The 18,485-nt window shown below is 36.9% G+C and overlaps 1 protein-coding gene across 9 annotated transcripts in view; it reads left to right on the top strand.

The window, feature by feature from the left end:
- Positions 1-18,485, top strand: part of sulf2b (sulfatase 2b) — a 137,992-nt gene that overhangs the window by 39,472 nt on the left and 80,035 nt on the right. For all 9 annotated transcript variants that reach the window (XM_084098808.1, XM_084098807.1, XM_084098796.1 and 6 more), the window contains one exon: positions 14,886-14,949. The gene's annotated coding sequence lies outside the window, so the exon portion shown is untranslated. The remainder of the gene's footprint in view (positions 1-14,885; positions 14,950-18,485) is intronic.

Here is an 18,485-nt window from a genome sequence, read left to right as displayed (position 1 = left end):
ATCCATGAAGTAACTGGCCTTTAAAAATAAAAATCTGGCTGCCTCTATGGGAATTTAACATAGGGGTGTCCAGACTTATGCACCCTGTATTTTAAGGAAGAACATTTATTTATTTACGATACATTATTCATTCACAAAGAAAATTGGTGTCCTTAAAGGTTGGATTTTTCCAAAATTTTTTAATTAAGGCATTAAGTTCAATTTCCAAAAGATGATTTTTTATTCCTCTTTTTAGTCAACTTTAGCATGGGTGTCTAAACTTATGCATAGCACTGTATATTGCTTATTATTTTAATTCACAGTAAACAGAGACACGGACATACTGTAGATCATCTCTTCAGACCAGACAAGACCCAAGTCTTTTTGCTTCAAAGTAGTGCCAGTCTCACTCCCTGATATCTTTTAATTTGCAAAGCTCTTCTTTTGTGCCCCGGTCATCTTACATTAATTAAAGACTTATGTGATTGTACCTCAAGATTAAAGATAGAGAGAAATAAGAACATTATGGGATTCTTTTCTTCTTTCTGTTTCACTCATAATTCCTTGTGTCAGCAAGTCAGGAAGAGTTGTTAAAATTAGGGATGTGTTAAATGATATTCAAGCTCCAAGAAGAGTTGTCGGAGATGACAAAGTACAGGCAGGGAATGATCAATGATGAATGCAGTTTGATGCACAGTATTGATTCGGAGCCAAAGTGAGTGTTGCTGTGATTTAGTCTCAGGTGTGGTTGATCCAGAGTGGGCTTAGAGCTGGTATTGATCTCTGAACTACCTGAAGGCTCCTGCCTGCCTGTGTCTGAAGCAGTGGTGCAGAGGAATGGAAGGACCCTCCATCAAAGTCACTTGTAATGCAATTCTGGGATGAAGAATGAAATCACACAATTTTAGAAATCGTATGTGGTTTTGATGAAAGGATTCGCGTGTGGATACTTTTGGGGTACGTTCCAATTGCTCGATAGTGCCTTGTGAAGTGGACTTCACTGAGTATTTAGCCAAATTAAGTAAGATTACAAATCACAGGGAGTCAGAAAGGCTAACTTTACCCTTCATTCATTGTTCACCATCTCAGTACTACACAAAGTTAGGCTAAAATAAATGAGGTGAAATGTATTTAAGAGGTGCAGCATTTTTATTCAGATACATTTGTTTCAGGTGTGATTTTACAAAGTTGTTTGAGTTTGGGACATACATAAACAGAGTGGTTATTCAGATAGAAACACATCTATCATTGAGGTCTGAGTGAACTGATGTAAAAAGCAACAAGGCGGACTCAGCGTTTTAATATAATAAAGGCTGGAACTGTTATTTATGGCACCCACCACCACTTACTATGAGAGCAGAGCGTGACTGAACTTCTCAATTTTGACGGAGAGGCTGATGCCATAAAACATGCTGTAAACCACCCTAGTTTGAAATATAGAAATGGCTCGTATTGTGCATAAGTGTGTGGAGTATGTACAGTTACTGTGTTCACCCCTGTAGGGGTCTAGTATGTCATCATTTGATTTGTAGTAATGTGTTGGTTTGTTGTAACTATGCCAGTTCTTCAATATCTATCGATGTTTCTCAATACTGTTAACCATGAAATGTTGATATGCAAATGAAAAGAGATGGATATTTCTGGACTTGTGCTTCTCCTTTGTTTATATCTTATTAAAGGGGTGGTTGAATATGAGTTCACTGTTGCTGTTTGAGCATAAACCACATCTGCAAAATTACGACGCTCAAAGTTCAAAGCAATGGGAGATATTTTCTTTTAAAGAAATTCCTTTTTAAGGACTACAACAAACAGCTGGTAGGGACTACATGACATTCTTCCCGGGTTAGTGACATCACTAACCCTAAAATTTACATAAACCCCGCCCCCTGAACACGATTTATAGATTATCAAGACAGAATATGCTAATCAATGACTAGAAGATAATTACACATAAGCTACATAAATTCATCAACTAACCATTCAGAAATGTTGTCTACATGTTCTTCACTTCTTCTTTAGTCTCTCCATCTTTCTGACTTCGATTTGAACATAAAAGGCTAAAAGTTTTTGAAATTTTCAGTGCATGTCTGTGTGAGGTAAAAGGACATAAACTGTTGTAGCTCCGCCCCCTGTGCCAGGAGTAGCAGCTCATTTGCATTTAAAGGGACAGACACAAAAACAGTACGTTTTTGCTCACCCTCAAAAAGTGACAGATTTAACATACTATATAAAAATATCTGTGGGGTATTTTGAGCTAAAACTTCACATACACACTCTGGGGACATCAAAGACTTATTTTACATCTTGTGAAAGGGGCATTATACCACCCCTTTAAATAAAATCATATAAAGTCATTTTGAAAGACTCACCCTCTTTGCCCCCCACCACCACCTCCAGCCCTACAGTCTTCCCACTATTGTCTCAGCTAGCCTTTGTGATCTGCTTTTTAGTAGCTTTACCCCTCCATAAATAACTTCAACATTTAAACCTGGACAAGCAACTATCCTTTATCTCTTTAAAGTTATAACACTCTCTCAATAAGACAAAATCTCACAACACAACTCAGAATCTTATTGGAATCACGTTTATCTTTATATGAAATCTTTATAACTAAAGAACATTAGTCAAAGCAATTATCTGGAATGGTAGTTGAAATAGAGATGGCAAAGCTCTTTTTCTCATTTCACTGTGAATCTGTGCCCTCTCCTCTGTAGTGACCATTCGTCACGGTACACCAATGTCATTTCCTGTTCCCAATTTTGGCAACTGTGCCTTTGCCTTGTGCCCCCTCTTTCCAATACAGACAGATGACAGCAATCCATCACCACTTTTAGCCTCATGTCTGCAGGCTACGAGCGTGAATGAGCAAAATGAAGAGTTTGTTGATCTTTTTCCATATCTCTCTCCCTCTGTCTCTCTCTTGCTGCTTTGTCTTTGAGCCGTCCTTTGTGTTTCCTGTGCCATGGGTATTTATTGTGGGAACGGCTGCGGCCTGCGAGTAGAGTTAGCTTACATGAGAATACACACCCACATGTTATTCTCCCCGTTCCCTAGATGCGTGCATACACACCTCCGTCATGGAGTCATGTATAATCATTCACTTCATTACTTAGTCATGATTTTCCTGCACTGTTGGCCATTTCAGCAAAGGAAAGTCTCATAGAATTAAAGGGTTATATCACTCAAAAAGGAAAATTCTGTCATTATTTTCTTCAACCTAATGTTGTTCCAAACCTGTACCACTTTTTTCTTTTGTGGAACATAAAGGAAGATACTTTGAGAAATGTCTGTTTTTTTTAACTGTATTCGTTTAAAAAATCATACAAAATGTAAAATATTACGCTGTTTTTAACATAATAATAATAATGAGAAATGTTTATTAAGCATCAAATCATCATATTAGAATGATTTCTGAAGGATCATGTGACACTGAAGACTGGAGAAATGATGCTGGAAATTCAGCTTTGATCACTGGAATAATTACATTTTAACCCCCTGGGGTCGACTATCGCACCGGCGTGATAGGCTCGCTTTTTTTCTTATCAGTGCAAAAGAGACTCAAAATACTCTGTTGATCTTGCATACAAGTTTCATACATCATTCGATCCTGTTTAGTGTGTATTTTTTTGTGTGTATACTCACAATAAAAACAAAGTGTTGTGCTTTTTGCCAAATAAAGAAAAATAAACATGATGCGAGTTCTGCCTTCTCTCTGTCAGTGAAGTCCATTCTGAAACGCGTCCGAAAATGAACTGTAACTCAGCGAATACTCAGTCAAATAGAAATCAGGTATTTCAAATTGGAAGAATGCTTCACAATAGTACTGTGCATGTGGTGTGCATACCTTACCAACCCCAAACTTTTGAACGGTAGTGTATAAATAGCAACAAAAAAACCCTTTAACATTACATTTAAATAACCATATTAGATGCTTGAACAGTGAAATTACGAAATCGTGCTTAAGTAGCTAAAAGCGCTTGCGTTGTGTAGAGTATATTTCAGATTTAAGCAAATTCACTCATGGCCATGGATCCAGAGTTTAATATAAGAGACGAGAATCACTGGGAAGAAAATAATGGAGGAGCAGTTCAGCATGAACTGATTTAATAACCGAAGCTTTCCTGCTTATCTCTCAACCAACAAATCCACTATTCACCCAGAAGGCAAAAACCTTCCCACAATGCCACTCTACTCGATTACTGTAAATAATAACCATTGAGTCATGGCCATCAGTTCAGAGAAAGCATACCTTGACAAAAATCAGAGGCAATCATTTCCGGCTGGAAAACCTGAGGACGCATAGATTTTTAATTTATTACGCACCTTGTACGTCGAGGTGACAGTCTGTCATCGCTTTTAAATACAAGCGAGCTTTCTAGAGCAAAAAGGATCAGGTCTTTCTGCTGAGTCAGGGCTGGTACCCTGCAGGCCACTGTAGCAGAGCTGTATTCATTACCTTCTATTCCTCTGAGACACGAGCTTTATTAGAGAGCGACAGGCGGGTGGGGCAAGAGTTGAATCAAACGGAAATGTTGAGGGTAGAGCCGGGCGCTTTATTATCAGGAGAAGAGCAGAGGAGACAGGGCGCTATATAATGAAAAACAAGTTTAATGCATTTGCACATCAGATTTCTAATGCAATTGACATCTGAGAGACGGGAAGAAAGAGAGAAACAGAAATAATTAAGGTTTCTACTCTAATCTATATGACAAAAAAACGACAAAATGTAGCGTTGGCACCACTTCCAACTCAACCATTCATTGTGTGCGCTGCTGCTTAGCTGACCTTGGCATTTCACTTGGATTTATGGGTCAGCGTAAGCCTTTGACCAGTCATATTTCACTCTGTTAACACATCAGCAAAGCATGACTGAACACAGTTGTGTCTTGTCATTTGTTTTGGTTACGAGTAGTATGGACTACGTCTATGGGGTTTATGTGGTGCAATTATGTTTGAACTGCACAGAAAGAGCATTTATACTCCCTTTTTTCTTTTGTGGAAGGAATGTCAGATGTGTTTGAAATGACATGAGGGAAAGTAATTGATATCCATTCATCTCAATTCATTTGTGAGAGCTTAAATCTACGGAATGCACTACCTTTCCCTCCTCCGCTTTTTCTTTGTAGTCTTGGGCTCTTCTGTGTTTAGACAAGCTGTTCATTATGCTTGTAATAGTGATTGTGTGTAATCAAGTAAATGTAATTAGGTGTGGGTGTAATTAAGTATCTTCAATAGTTTGGAAGAGGGTTAATGAGACCTCTTCAGCTTCCTTTTGGATTTTGCCTCTCAGGTCTCCTGAAGGAAGTGCTTTGTGTGGAGAGGAACTCTGTTTTTGGTTTTTCGGTTTCTGTTTCCTTCTCTGAGGTGAAATGCCACTTTATAAAGACAAGAATTTTTCTTGCTTCCATCTTATGTCTTCAGACATCATTCACACTCCGCTCACGTCTCATGAAGGAGACAGGGAAAAGACGGGGAAATATCATTTATTTCCTGTCAGTTTGCTTAACTTTTGTGTCTTTGAATTTATTTGTTTATTTATTTCGCTCATTTAATGCTGAATGCAACTTGACATCGCATTATCCTGAGGGTTTCCAAACACCTAATACGAGGAGAGAAAAAAGGGAGCGGAAAATTGAGATGGATGAGAGCTGGAGGAATGGAGGTTGTGTGCGTGTTTTATGTCACAAGAGACAATATTTGTTAAATGTTCTTGGTGTAGCCTTTGGCTCTGATATTCTGAGTGTAAACAAACTCATTAAACCCACAAAACAGACCGTTTAATTGTTTCATTTGGTTTGAGAGCTCACACAGACAAGCGCAAAGTTTTACTGCGGTAAAGAGTTCAGTGTCCTTTTATTACATTTCTACATTTGCCCAAATTCATCCCATCTTGCCTTCATGTAAGTGTCAGTTTAGCATATTTCAGAAAAAGTCAACACAATGTTCATGGTTACAGTAAACATAATGAGTGTAAACATGAAAATTCAATGCATTTACAGAGCTCGAAATTAACTTTTTTACTTGGTTGCACTGGTGCTCCCAACTTTAGGAGCACCCACCAAATTTGACGTTTAGCTCTGCTAGTAGAGCGGAGCATCCTGGCGATTAAAAGCCTTAATAATTGAACCTGATGAACCTGATTTGTTTGTCACACACTCTCGCGCTTAAAATGTATGGATTCAGTTGCGAACGCTGTGTTACCTGCAAAACTCTGTCCCACAGACTTTACAGTGAACGCAATGCACTGAACCATCAGCATAGCGGAGCCACTCGAAATATTTTAGCCACTCTCTCCGAAAGCTGTACGATTTCTTTTCAGCTGGTGGAGCCACATTAACCACATCACCAACTCCAGGATTATTTGTGACTTTAGGTGACGGCTTACAAAAGAAATCTGTTAGCATTCATCTTCTCTCTTATTCAGCATTTTAAATTTCGCGAGGTAGTCGGCTCCCTGTCACGTGACAACGGAGCGCAGTGAAAGGTAGTGGCAGTGATTGACAGCTAATATTAACCCACCGCGTATCAGCACACATAAGGTACACACTGTGCAGTAATTTGCGAACGTTTTGTAGATAAATGAAAACAGGTCGCACCACAACCATTATTTGCACTCACACAAATGCTCCCAAATATATTTTTAGGTCGCACAGATTAAATTTCAGGAGCATATGCGACCAAAATGGTCGCAATTTCAAGCCATGATTTATTATTTATTATGAACAATATAAAATCTATGTCAAAAATTGAGTGTCAGTCTAGCTGCTGTTAATTTAAAATAAGAAAAAAAGAGTAACAAATATTTTTTTTACAAATATTAATATGTATTAATTATTTTTAAATGTATCATTTTTATTATTCATTATTATTAATGGTTATTACTATATTTTAATATTTTAAATGTATTTTGAAATATCTGATCTAATTTGTAATTTTGTCCAAGCCATATCTTACTGGCACAGTGAGGATTTTGAATGAGTGACTGCATCAAACTTTCACAGGTCTTTCATACTAACTAAATGAATAAATATACACCATAATTTATAGGTAGAAATGTAATATGCAGCAGTTAGATATTAACTCTTTCCCTGCCATTTTCACAAAAGTTTAATTCCCCCCAGAATATTTTATTGTATTTTAATCTGAATATGCAATATATCAAAAGAAAGAAAATGTGGGCAAGTTTCATAAAAAAGCAACATTTTGAGCAAAAATATGTGAAAATGTTTTGGGGTTTTTTTGTCAAAGACTACATTCAGATCAATGATAAAAACACAGATGGAGCAGACTGAGTCCATCAACACCCCCAAAGCTTCACAGTCCTATAGCTCGTCCTGGGTTGACATTTCATTCAGTAACATCAGGCAGTTTTGATTTATATGCTGTTTAATGTTGATGATCGCGTCATTTTACATATGCATGTTACATATGCTATTGCTTGTTTCTGCCATAGATATCATATAATAAAGGCTAGATGTCTCGTGCGCACTGCTGGCCAATGGAGGTCGACGTCCGCACACGGCGGCCATCTTACCACAGGGTGCTCGCTCACTCGTAACATGGTGCATGTACTTTTAAATAACCATAACTTGCTCAATTTTCTACCGATTTTCAAACGGTTTGATTTCTTATAAACGTCAGAGATGTAGTTATGATACTGCATTCATATGAATAATTATAACAATGGACTTCCATATGAAATAATTATAGCCACTTTAATAACGTTTGTAAGAACACATAACAGTGAAAACACAGAAAGCCGTACATTTCGGTCAATGGCGGGGAAAGAGTTAAAAAGAAACCTAAATGCAGTATAGTTATTTTATTCAGTGAATCCTGATATTTTATGAACTGCTTCACTTGAATGAATCAAACTTTCCAGTGCCACATATGAGAGGACTATTCATCAATAACAGTAGGCTACATGAAGCCATGTAAAATGATTGTTTAAAAACAGTTTGCTACACAATTTTAAAAGTTAAGTGACTAATGTTGTTAAGATGGTAGTGTTGCTACTTTTAGCTAGTTATTCTCTTACACTGCCAGTGTTGGTTTTGCATGCAGCTTTAAAATCACACGAGCTCTGGGTGTGTTGAGTTTATGGAATGTGTCTGTGAACCACACCTGCTTCTGAGACTTATTTTCAGAAGAACCTGTAGGTTTAGCCATGATCATATATTCCTGCCTTAATCACCATGGGGACACCAAAGGATCACTGATTAGGGATCACCGTACTCACGCTAAGGTGTGGCGAAGTCTTTCCCCAGAGCGCTGGCGTCCTGAGGTTACACAGCTTGTTATTGTGAGCAGGTGAACCACTCCAGGAATAATACTCAGAGAGGTATGCCTCTTTATCCATGAGGGACAGTGATGTTGTTAATGTCATTAGTGGTATAGTAGGTGTACATGAGAAATAATCCAGAGCAACAGTGCATGGCAACATCTAATCCACAGAAAACTAATTCCCTCAACTCTGAAAGTCCTTTTAAACCCTTTTTCTGCTCCATGTTACACACACACACACACACACACACACACACACATACACACACACACACACAGAGAGTTTCTGTAACCAGTAGAAACCGCTATGCTTCCCTACTGTTACTTTTCTAAATGGATCCACTTGCTCTGGGCATGTGGAAGGTGTATTACTTGAAGCACATGTCCGGAATTTATAATGAGTCTTTCATCCGAGCCTGGCCATTACTGGGGCATTGTTACTGAGTTCTGGCAAATTGAAATCCATTTTTCTATTCAGTGGGTTTAGAGAGGGAGGTTCAGACTTACATGGTTTTTCTTCAGTGGCGCTGGGTAAAGAATAATTGTGTGATTTTGAAACGCATTTTTGGCTCTTCTTCACAAAAGTTGCCAAGGCAGAAATATATAAAAAAGAAAAACGTATAAAAGACAATGATTTGGCAGTGTATTTTCAGTCATATACGGGTTCGGTATAAGTATTTAACAAGTTTACAGACAAGTATGGACAAGTATTTCTCCCACGGAATAAAAAAATAAAAAGGGTAATTACGACTTTATCTGACATCTCAATTGTAAGTTTATATCTTACAATTCTGATCAAATAAATTATGGCTGCACGATTCATAAATTGAGATTCACAATTTATTTGTTAAAAATAGAGATCACGATTCTGAATTGACAACTTACAGAATATCATGTAATTTACTAGAGGTTCTGACAAAACATTGACTGCTGCAGTCTATTTTAAAAAATATTTAATTAATATGAATTAATACATTTTTTAAAAATCTGATTTGAATGAATGATTCAATGACTAACTCAAAGACTTCACTTGTTTCATTACTAAACGAATCAGCATTTTTGAACAAATCTCTTGAACGAACGATACAATAGCAAATATATTTTTAACTAACTTGTCGCCACCTACTGGTGTAACTATGTAATTAATACAATCTTTATTTGAAACATCATGTTACTATCAAAAGGTGATTCACACTTTGTTGATCGCTTCCATAGACATCAGTGTTTATATCCACACTATAAACTTTAATCCAAGTACTTCTATGATCATTTGAATTACTTTAACACAGAAACAATGATACTGTGTGTTTGAAAAGACCGTTTGCGAAGCTGTTTCAGACTTGTAAATGATAAGTACAAGCAGCGGCAGCGATCCAGAGATCAGGATCTTTTAACAATTAATTGTGCAGCTCTTAAAATAAAGTCATAATTATGAGATATAAACTTGAAATTGCAAGAAAAAAAGTCAGAATTGCGAGTTTATATCCAGGTGGGTTTATAACTCCGTTTTGACTTTTTTCCTCACAACTGAAAGTTTATGAAACAATGTCAAAGAATTGCAATAATTTTTTTTTATATATATATATTCTGTGTTGGTATCCCTTTTGACACTGTGTTTTAACGTTTATTTCAGTGAAGTGCCTTGCTCATTGTACATGCATTTGTGCATATTTGCTGTTTTTACAAACTGAAGGACATGTCTAAATAATTTTCTGTAGTAATCAACCACATGCCGTAATGCTGTGGATGGAGCTTAAGTTGTATTGAACCCGAAACGTCCCTTTGAGGGGATGCACTGTTCTCGCACCACTGAGTGGCACTGATCCAGCCAACACAACCATCAAATGCGCTGTTATCCCAGCAGGGAAACAGGGATTGCCTGCTTCGATTGATAGCATCTCTACAGTATTTTTCTCCCTTTTTGCACCTTTTTTCCCCCCCTTTTTTTAGCTCAAAAATACCTGTTCACTTCCCACTTTCATCATATGGAAAGAGCAGCATGACTATGAGGGATCCAGTGATATATATATATAAAAAATACAGATACAGACAAGCTGATAATTATGATAACCGATAACTAATTAATGGCCTATTAAAATTATATTCTATCTGAACAAATTGAAAATGACTTAAAATGAAAATAAATAGTTTCAAGTGAATTTCTGAATAAAAACACTATAATGTACAGTATGAACAATGCATATTTATTTTGACATTTACTAAAAGCATTTTAGGATTATTTATATTATAGTATTAAAGGGATAGTTCACCCAAAAATGAAAATTAGCCCATGTTTTGTTTTTTCAATTTTAGTTATAGTACTTTTAGTTCTTCCAACTTATTTTATTTCAGTTAGCTGCCGAGGAAATGTAATGTTTGGGGTTTTTTTACTTTATTTTAGCTTTATTTCAATTGACGAAAATGATTGTTAATAGTTTTATTGTTGTAGTTGACAATAGCAACAGAATTTACCAGTGTTATTAAATTATTTGCATTTTATCTATATAATTATCTAAATATTTTTCTATATATATGCGAATAGTGAATATTCCAGTTCTTCTTGTTTAATGTTCCACAGAAGAAAGGAAATCAAATGGTTTTGGAGTGACATAAGGGTGTGTAAATGATGACAGGATTTTCATCGTCTGTCTGTTGTTTTTTTCTCATTGCACGATTAGTCAAAAATGGCTCACTTAAAGACTGTTGTTCTTTCTTTTTGTTCTTTCTTTTTTTAGCTATGCTTATTTAGAATATGGGTGTAAGCACACATATGAAGGTGTGGAATCATCCTCATTTAGGAAGTCACAAGAAGTAGAGAGAATTAAAGACAGGCAGAGAGACAAAGACAAAAAGAGCTACGTTGTCGCCTGCCTGCCTGACTCGGGGTGTTATCATGGAGTCTGTTTCACACGTTGTGTTTGTTCTTGCTTTCAAGGCTGCTCGCTGCTCTCCCCTCATGCATTATGCATGTAGCCGGACGCTGTTAGACAGGGAACGTGGCAGTAAATGTGATTCAATGAGTTTGTGTGATTCAGTGAGTTCGCCACAGGCACATTTCTGTATGTCGAAATTCCTAAGGGTAGCGCTTTCCTTTCAGGTATATGAGTCCATTTTTGGTGTTAATGGACAGAAAAGTGGACACTGGCCCAAGATCGTAATTTTAGAGCTGTTAAGTAATATTTCACGGATCTTATTTGCCACGTAAGTGGATAAAAAGTGATGTTGGAGCTCTAGGGTTGATTCGCCCTCTACAAATCAAATAGCTCTGTAAGAGGCATTGGGCGCATAAAGATGTTTGAATGGCTGTCTGGGGACTGCTGTATAAAACATAGCTGTAATGCAACCCACAATAGGATGGCTGAAAATTGATGTGTGTGTGTGTGAGAGATGTTTTATTCTCATTAGTCTATTGGGTAGCAGATGGTCTGACATTTGTCTGTTACTTGCAAATCAGCACAGATGTTCAACACACAATTAACAGTTAATTACAAAAATTCATCACCAATATAATGTGTGTCATAATCAAAGATCTAAATCTTTTGTTTTGTTTTGTATCATTTGTATTATAATGTTGAAGCGAACAATACCTTTAAATTATGCGGCTGGTTGAGTGTGCTTTTAGTTTTTTAAATGATTGGCTCATGGATTTTCTCCAGGCAAACAAACAAAAAATCACAGACTTATACCCGAATTAATATTTAAGGTATGTTTACACAACAGCAATGTACTAAAATAGAAATGTTTTTCATTTGCGTTTTTTGCGCACAAATGACAACATTATCAAAACGGATCCGTGAAAACGACTAAAATTCGCTGTGCTATTCTTCTGCCAGACCAGTAGTTGGCGTTGTCACTTTGTAAAGAAACACTGCGCTATAGACTGAACACGTAATATACATGCATATGACAACACCGTTTTTACAAATTCGTCTTTTAGTCGATTAAACTGAGACGATAACGGTCTCGTTTTCAAAAACTTGAATTTTCAGACCCCCAAAACGCCATTGTCGTGTAAATGAACGGCAAACCTGCATAAAAAGTTATCATTTCTAAAGATTACATTTAACAGTGTTATTAATTATTGTTTATTGCATTATTATTGTTTTAATAGATTCATTTTAAAATTCATTAATTAATTGAATTTTAGATTACATTACCAATGCTGATAGACGATAATATCTAATATCAACCAGTAATTGATATGTTACTGATATATGCATCCTTAATGCCAATGGATGTCTTTGTGACATGATCTATGGGTGGGCGGCACACTGTATACAGAAACTGAATTTTCATATTAGGCAAACTGAAATTTTTTTTTTACTTCATATTATATGCTATATATTACCTATGGAGAACTTTATGATAGGTTTACCCTATATTAATTTTTCTGTGAGAGAGTGGTGACAAAAAAATAGAAGGAGAGTGTAGGAAGAGAGCGAAAGCGACAGAAAGCCTGTCACCTCATCATATGCAGAGTTCATTAAGACCTACTTCTGCACATAAAGATGCTTCCTCTCTCCCTGTTCTGTCATCATTAAACTCCATCCTACAGAAGGGCTGGAGAGGTGAAGATGTATGTGTGTGTGGCTTCACACTGGATGTGTGGATTAACTAGCCACTGCGACATCACTTCCTAGTTTGCGTGCGTGTGCTTGTCTTTGTGTGACTTTGCCTGCCTCTGTCTGAGCGTGTGCGTGTCCTTGCCTTTCCTCCGCGTGTCCTGATTGATTTATCCTCGGTGGAGGGGCTTTGATGACTCCCTTCTGATCTATTTGGTTGAAAAATAAGAGAAATTGCGCCATTGCTCTTTATACTCGAGTAAAAGAGAGGGAAAATGGGCCACAGGGGGAACTGCGCACATGTACACACACACTGTTCAGGGCCGAGCATGTGTGCTTTACTGCTGTTGTTGAAACTCATTTACTAATGTATGTTTCATCCTTAATGCATTGGTGGAATGTATTTTGTATCTGCATCCCTATTAAAATGCATATGATGTGATTGCAGACTCCTGTGTATAGAAATGTAGGCTGGATACAGAATGTGTTAATTTAGTCTCAAGACCTCTTCTAACTTTCCAAGCATTGGTTAGCTTTCTGTCATCTGACATCAGCAGTGATGGTTTTACTTCACCTTGTGCCCTAGATGAGATCAGACTGCTCAATGATGATCTCAAATAGATGTTTATTTAATGAGAGTGGTGGTCTGAATGTTGTTAGTGCCATGCTGTGCTGTTTGAGCTACAGGAACACCATATAATGCCTATGCCAGGGTGCCAGTATGAATAAACCAAAGGTTCACAGCTGAATCCATCATATCTTTCTACATAGAGCATTATTTTACATTACTTATATTATGTTATTGTACATCATTTTATACATCTTTTTTTTTTGTGGAAAAACAAGATATTGTGGCCTCTTCATGGCCATGATTGATCTAAAATGAGGGAATGAATAAAAAATAGTTGTGGGAGTGAATTATTAATGCGACCATATTCATTTTTTTCTTCGACATATGATGTGCCTGGCTCCATAATGTTTTAAACTTAAGACACTTATTTAAAATCTAGTTGTCATTTGTGACTATCCAAAAAACTGTGTCCCTTTGAAGGGTTCATTAGATATTGTCTAATTGTATCTTTTAGAGTGTGCATAGATTGTGATATCTATATTGTGAACAAATAACTTTACATAAATGTATGTGTATGTGTATGTATATGTATGTATGTATATATATATATATATACAGTATATATATGAAAAGTCTCAAACTGATTAGCAATTTGAAGCAGACTCAATCAGCAAGTCAATTGTTCAGAAGAGTTTTTAGGAACACCTCACTGAATCGTGAATCATGTCCATTTCAAATGTCCAAATCATGTCCGTTTTTGAATTTGGAACCATTACTTGTAATTAAAGAAATATATTCACAAAGAGTATGCTAGTATGCGGCTGAAAGTTGACACAGTTAAGCTTTCACAGACAGGCTAAAATTTCACAAACAGACTTTCTGTTCTGGGAAAATGGAGGAGAAATATTGATGACTCATCCTTCTCTACAAAGATTTTTGTTCAATCAGATTCCCTCTATAATGAGAACGCAGTGCTCTGTGATATAGACCTCATGCTCCAGAGAAACAAGCGCACAGCCAACTTTAGAATTCTGTGTTTGAACTTCTGTTTTTGCGGTAACTGTATATTTCTATAGCATCGCAGTCGAATAGTAATTAGCTGGTGAAGTAGATTTACTTATTTTAGAGTTAACCAAAGTTATCATGAGCATTGCAATGTTTGAACCGGATGTCATATTTACTTGTTATTAAGGAAACATTTTCACAAGATTTCTTTTTGTAATAAATGGTATTCTAAATAAAACGTTCACAATTTATATTACTGGTTAATTGGTTAGCATTGTAAGATCCATTTGTAACTGAATCTATTTTAAGAGTTAGACTGTAAGGACAGTGAGTGACATGTTGAAACCATAATCAACACAATATCTGACTTTCTTCAATCAGGCAAATATATTATTTCAAAACAACATGATCAATAGCCAATCATATTAATTCTGGATGCTTATGCTGATGCTAACTTTCAATTTTGTGTTGTCATTTCTCCTCAGTGTACGTATATGGTTTGTGCATCTCCACTGGTGTCTGGAGAAGAAATCATCTCACCTTTGTTAGGTAAGCAATCAAAGACTCTTCTCCTTTGAGTTGTGGTCTCTCCATCTCTGCACAGCTTTCATCCGAAACAGGAACCATCAAGCGGACACTCACACACTTAAGAGTATTTCTAACCGCATTGATAATCTCCTGTCTAGTACAGTCTAATGATTTGTAAGGCACCTGTGAGGCGTCTGAGGTTTACTTTTCTCGCTCATTGATGACCCTTATTGTGTCTTCAGGCTGTTGCCTGGATACTAGGGCCGTAGAGGTGGCCTTGACCGTGAGGGAAATGAAATGGCCAGTGCTAATGGCTATCGGGAGACAAGCTTCAAAGCCTCCAGGGCCCAATCTGACGAGTGTAAACAGCTTTCTCATAAACATGAAAAACGTTGTCCCCTTACAAAACCCTCCTCTACTTCTAAGTGACAAAATTAGGTACAAACAAAACTCTTGAGTCTTTTGCAGAATCCAGACCATGATCATAGCGATGAGCTGGAGATGTTGTATTGGTTGAAAGGGACTAGGTATATTTAGCACTGAAGTACTTCACTGCAGTATTTCACGAATTCACACTTGCATAATAATCAAACAGAGAAAAATTATTTGATATTTGTATATTTAGTTGTAGTTATTTGTAGATATTTCTATAGCATCGCTGTCAAAGAGTAATTAGCTGGTGAAGTGGATTTATTTATTGTAGAGCAAACGAAAGTTATCATGAGCATTTCAATGTTTGAAGTGGATGTCATAACAAATGTCAGTACACTGGGAAGATTTTCATAAATCTGTAAGATCTTACCTTCATGCTGTGGAAACACAAACTGGAAGACAGAACGCAACAAGCACAGCGCTGAAAAGGGACGGGGCAACACAAGGTTTATGAAAAAGTAGAAATTCATGGCAGGCTTATAACTAAAGTTTATCGGCTGTTTAAAAACAACAACAACAACAAAAGATGAGCCCTTCAGTATGACCTGCCCAAACTTCCTTCTTTTAAGAAGTGCTAGCAGGTGAAAAGTTCTCAAGCGATTTACTGTATTCATTACTAATGTTTTTTTTTTCTCACTCCTGTTACTGTATTTATCTATCTCACTTAGTTTGTTTCACACATACTGTACATGCACACCTGAGTCAGATGGCTGTGAGAAACTTAATATCTTACCAAAGTTGCCCTCAGAGGGAATCAGTGTGAATCGCAAAGTGAGAAGAACCATCTTTATTTTAAAACCAAATGTATAAGCATTGCGTAGGTTGGTGACCTGATGTCTCATAAAGTAGGAGGCCTGTGAATTGCTTTAGGCGCACATCACACACTGAATTCGACAGAAAACCTGTTGAAAATAGTTCTCCACTTACCATTTTAGAATTTTTGCTCATTATTAATTGAAATAATCAGCGCAGTAGCCCAGAAATATATTTTTTTGCATCGATACACTGTTGGTTTGAAATCACAAATCACCATGCGCGCCTGCTTATCTGAACGACACGGCAACCCTTGCGCAGTGTGTAATTTCAACACAGCTAATATAGCTTGACATCTTCCCTGGAAGATCAACACAGATGTGGGCTTGTGTACATGGCTGCCTAAACCCTAATTACCATAATTACACGTATGAGGCACAGTTGCGGTTCTATTGTACAACAACCAGTGTAAATGGAAAATATAGGCTATTTGTTTTAACTCCCTCTTTTAAGATGCTTGCGTTTCTTGAACGGATGGCTGCACAAATCTTCGCCTCTAGTATTAGACCAAAGCCATTATTCAGCCATTAGTCTAAATGAGATAAGCTCTGCTCTTTGTTTTTCGTCTCTGTGCAAACCTTTTTCAGAAAAATGGAGGGATCTTTTTGACAAGGCTGTGTTTTACGTCCAATCGGATTGGTTTGAAGGAAGCTGTTCAAAATGGCAAACCATCTGTTCATTCAGATCTTAGCGTAATCATCTTTTTTTTTAAATCTTATTCTGAAGCAGAGGGGAGATGAAGAGAAAGAGAGAAAAATAAATCACTCCATCCATTTGCTCATAACCAGCCTCCCACTTCTGCATTATTAAACATCAGACCATCTGTTAATATTGATTCTTTATTAAAACAATACATCCCCTAAAGTTAACTGAGCGTTAATAATCTGAATAATGGGCATAATGGTGGGGGTTTTTTTTGGTTTAATTCATAAAATTGCATGGCACACTGCACTCTGCGTTCTCACATATGGTAATCCGCATCAGATCTCTGCGGCCGTTATATAAATTTCATAATCTCTTTCATAGTTTATGAAAGCAAGCGGGAGGTTGGCCGGATGCCCTATGGGCTGTTCTGAAACACAGGTTATGAAAATCCAAAAGCCAGGAGGTTTTACCAAGAAGAGAAAACAGACATCTGCAGATGAATTCAGTGCACATAGTGCTTTGGAGTTGTGTCGAATGTTGTGTTGGTCCGGATTTTGAGCATATCTGGATTTATGTCAAGTGTTCGTCCTCCAAGGTGGTGGCGAGGTAAAGAAACTGAGGAGGAAGAAAGAGAAAAACAAGGGAAGTGGTAGGAAGTCGCTTGAATGACAGGAAGAACTTGAACCGTGTTGCACACCCTGGTAAAGACATCCATCAACAGATTTAATGCTGTGCTGTTGTTATTCTTGTCATTGTTTTCTTTTACATAATTTATCAGAAGTCATGTTTAGCCCTGTAAGAGAAGTGACCTTCCCTCAAAACCAGAGGGACGTGGAAACAATAGCCCTTTTTTATTTCATGGACATTCTTGTTTAGTGGGAAACAAACCTACGTATTCAGGTGAAGATCTATATAAAGCAGCTTGCTCTCTGACCCTGATTTCCACCTCAGAGAGGGGTTTTTTTGGTAATTGTTACTTAACCCTTTAAGTAGCCTAAGTACACTTAACCATTTGAATCACACCAGTGTTTTTACTACTATACGATAGGGGGTGCATCCTCTGAAAGAGTACAGAATCTCTGGATCAAAACATAGGGGAAAAAAAGAAGCAGAAACAACTGAAATGCATTGCTTATGCAGGTTTTATGCAATTTTCTCATCTTTTTGTTCAAAATGAAGAAAAATAGAACAGATTTTTTGTTTAAAAGTAGAGGCTCTGTTCTTTCTTTTCATATATTGCATGTTCAGATATTCATACAACTAAGTATTCTGGGGGCCTTGAAATTTTGTTAAAATGATCAAAAATGCTAGCGGTGACTAGCAACTTTTTTTAAAAACGCTGGTGTGGAAAGAGTTAAATATCACATTGTGATATAATTTATCATGCAATGTAATGTTTTGTAGAAAGATTTACAGAAGATTCACAAGTGCATAAATGAAATGCTCTTTTTACTAAATTTCTCTTTTAAAAAACAATTTTCACTGTTTATATGTGGTCTGTTTAATTCTCTGATGTTTTTGTCTATCTTTACCTGTTGACAGGAATAGCCTAATTCCACCATTTCGATCAATCGTTCATCCACTGTCCCCGCTGATAAAGTATAGACAGAGAGCAAAAGCGAGAGTCATTGATTTTGTCACCTAACTCATTCTTAATGATTTGTCAG

The sequence above is a fragment of the Abramis brama genome (genome assembly GCF_963993115.1).
Source record: "Abramis brama genome assembly, chromosome: 22".
NCBI classification, from domain to species: domain Eukaryota; kingdom Metazoa; phylum Chordata; class Actinopteri; order Cypriniformes; family Leuciscidae; genus Abramis; species Abramis brama.
Note: the sequence above shows the minus strand (reverse complement) of the source record. Positions and strands in the feature narration are given on the sequence as shown.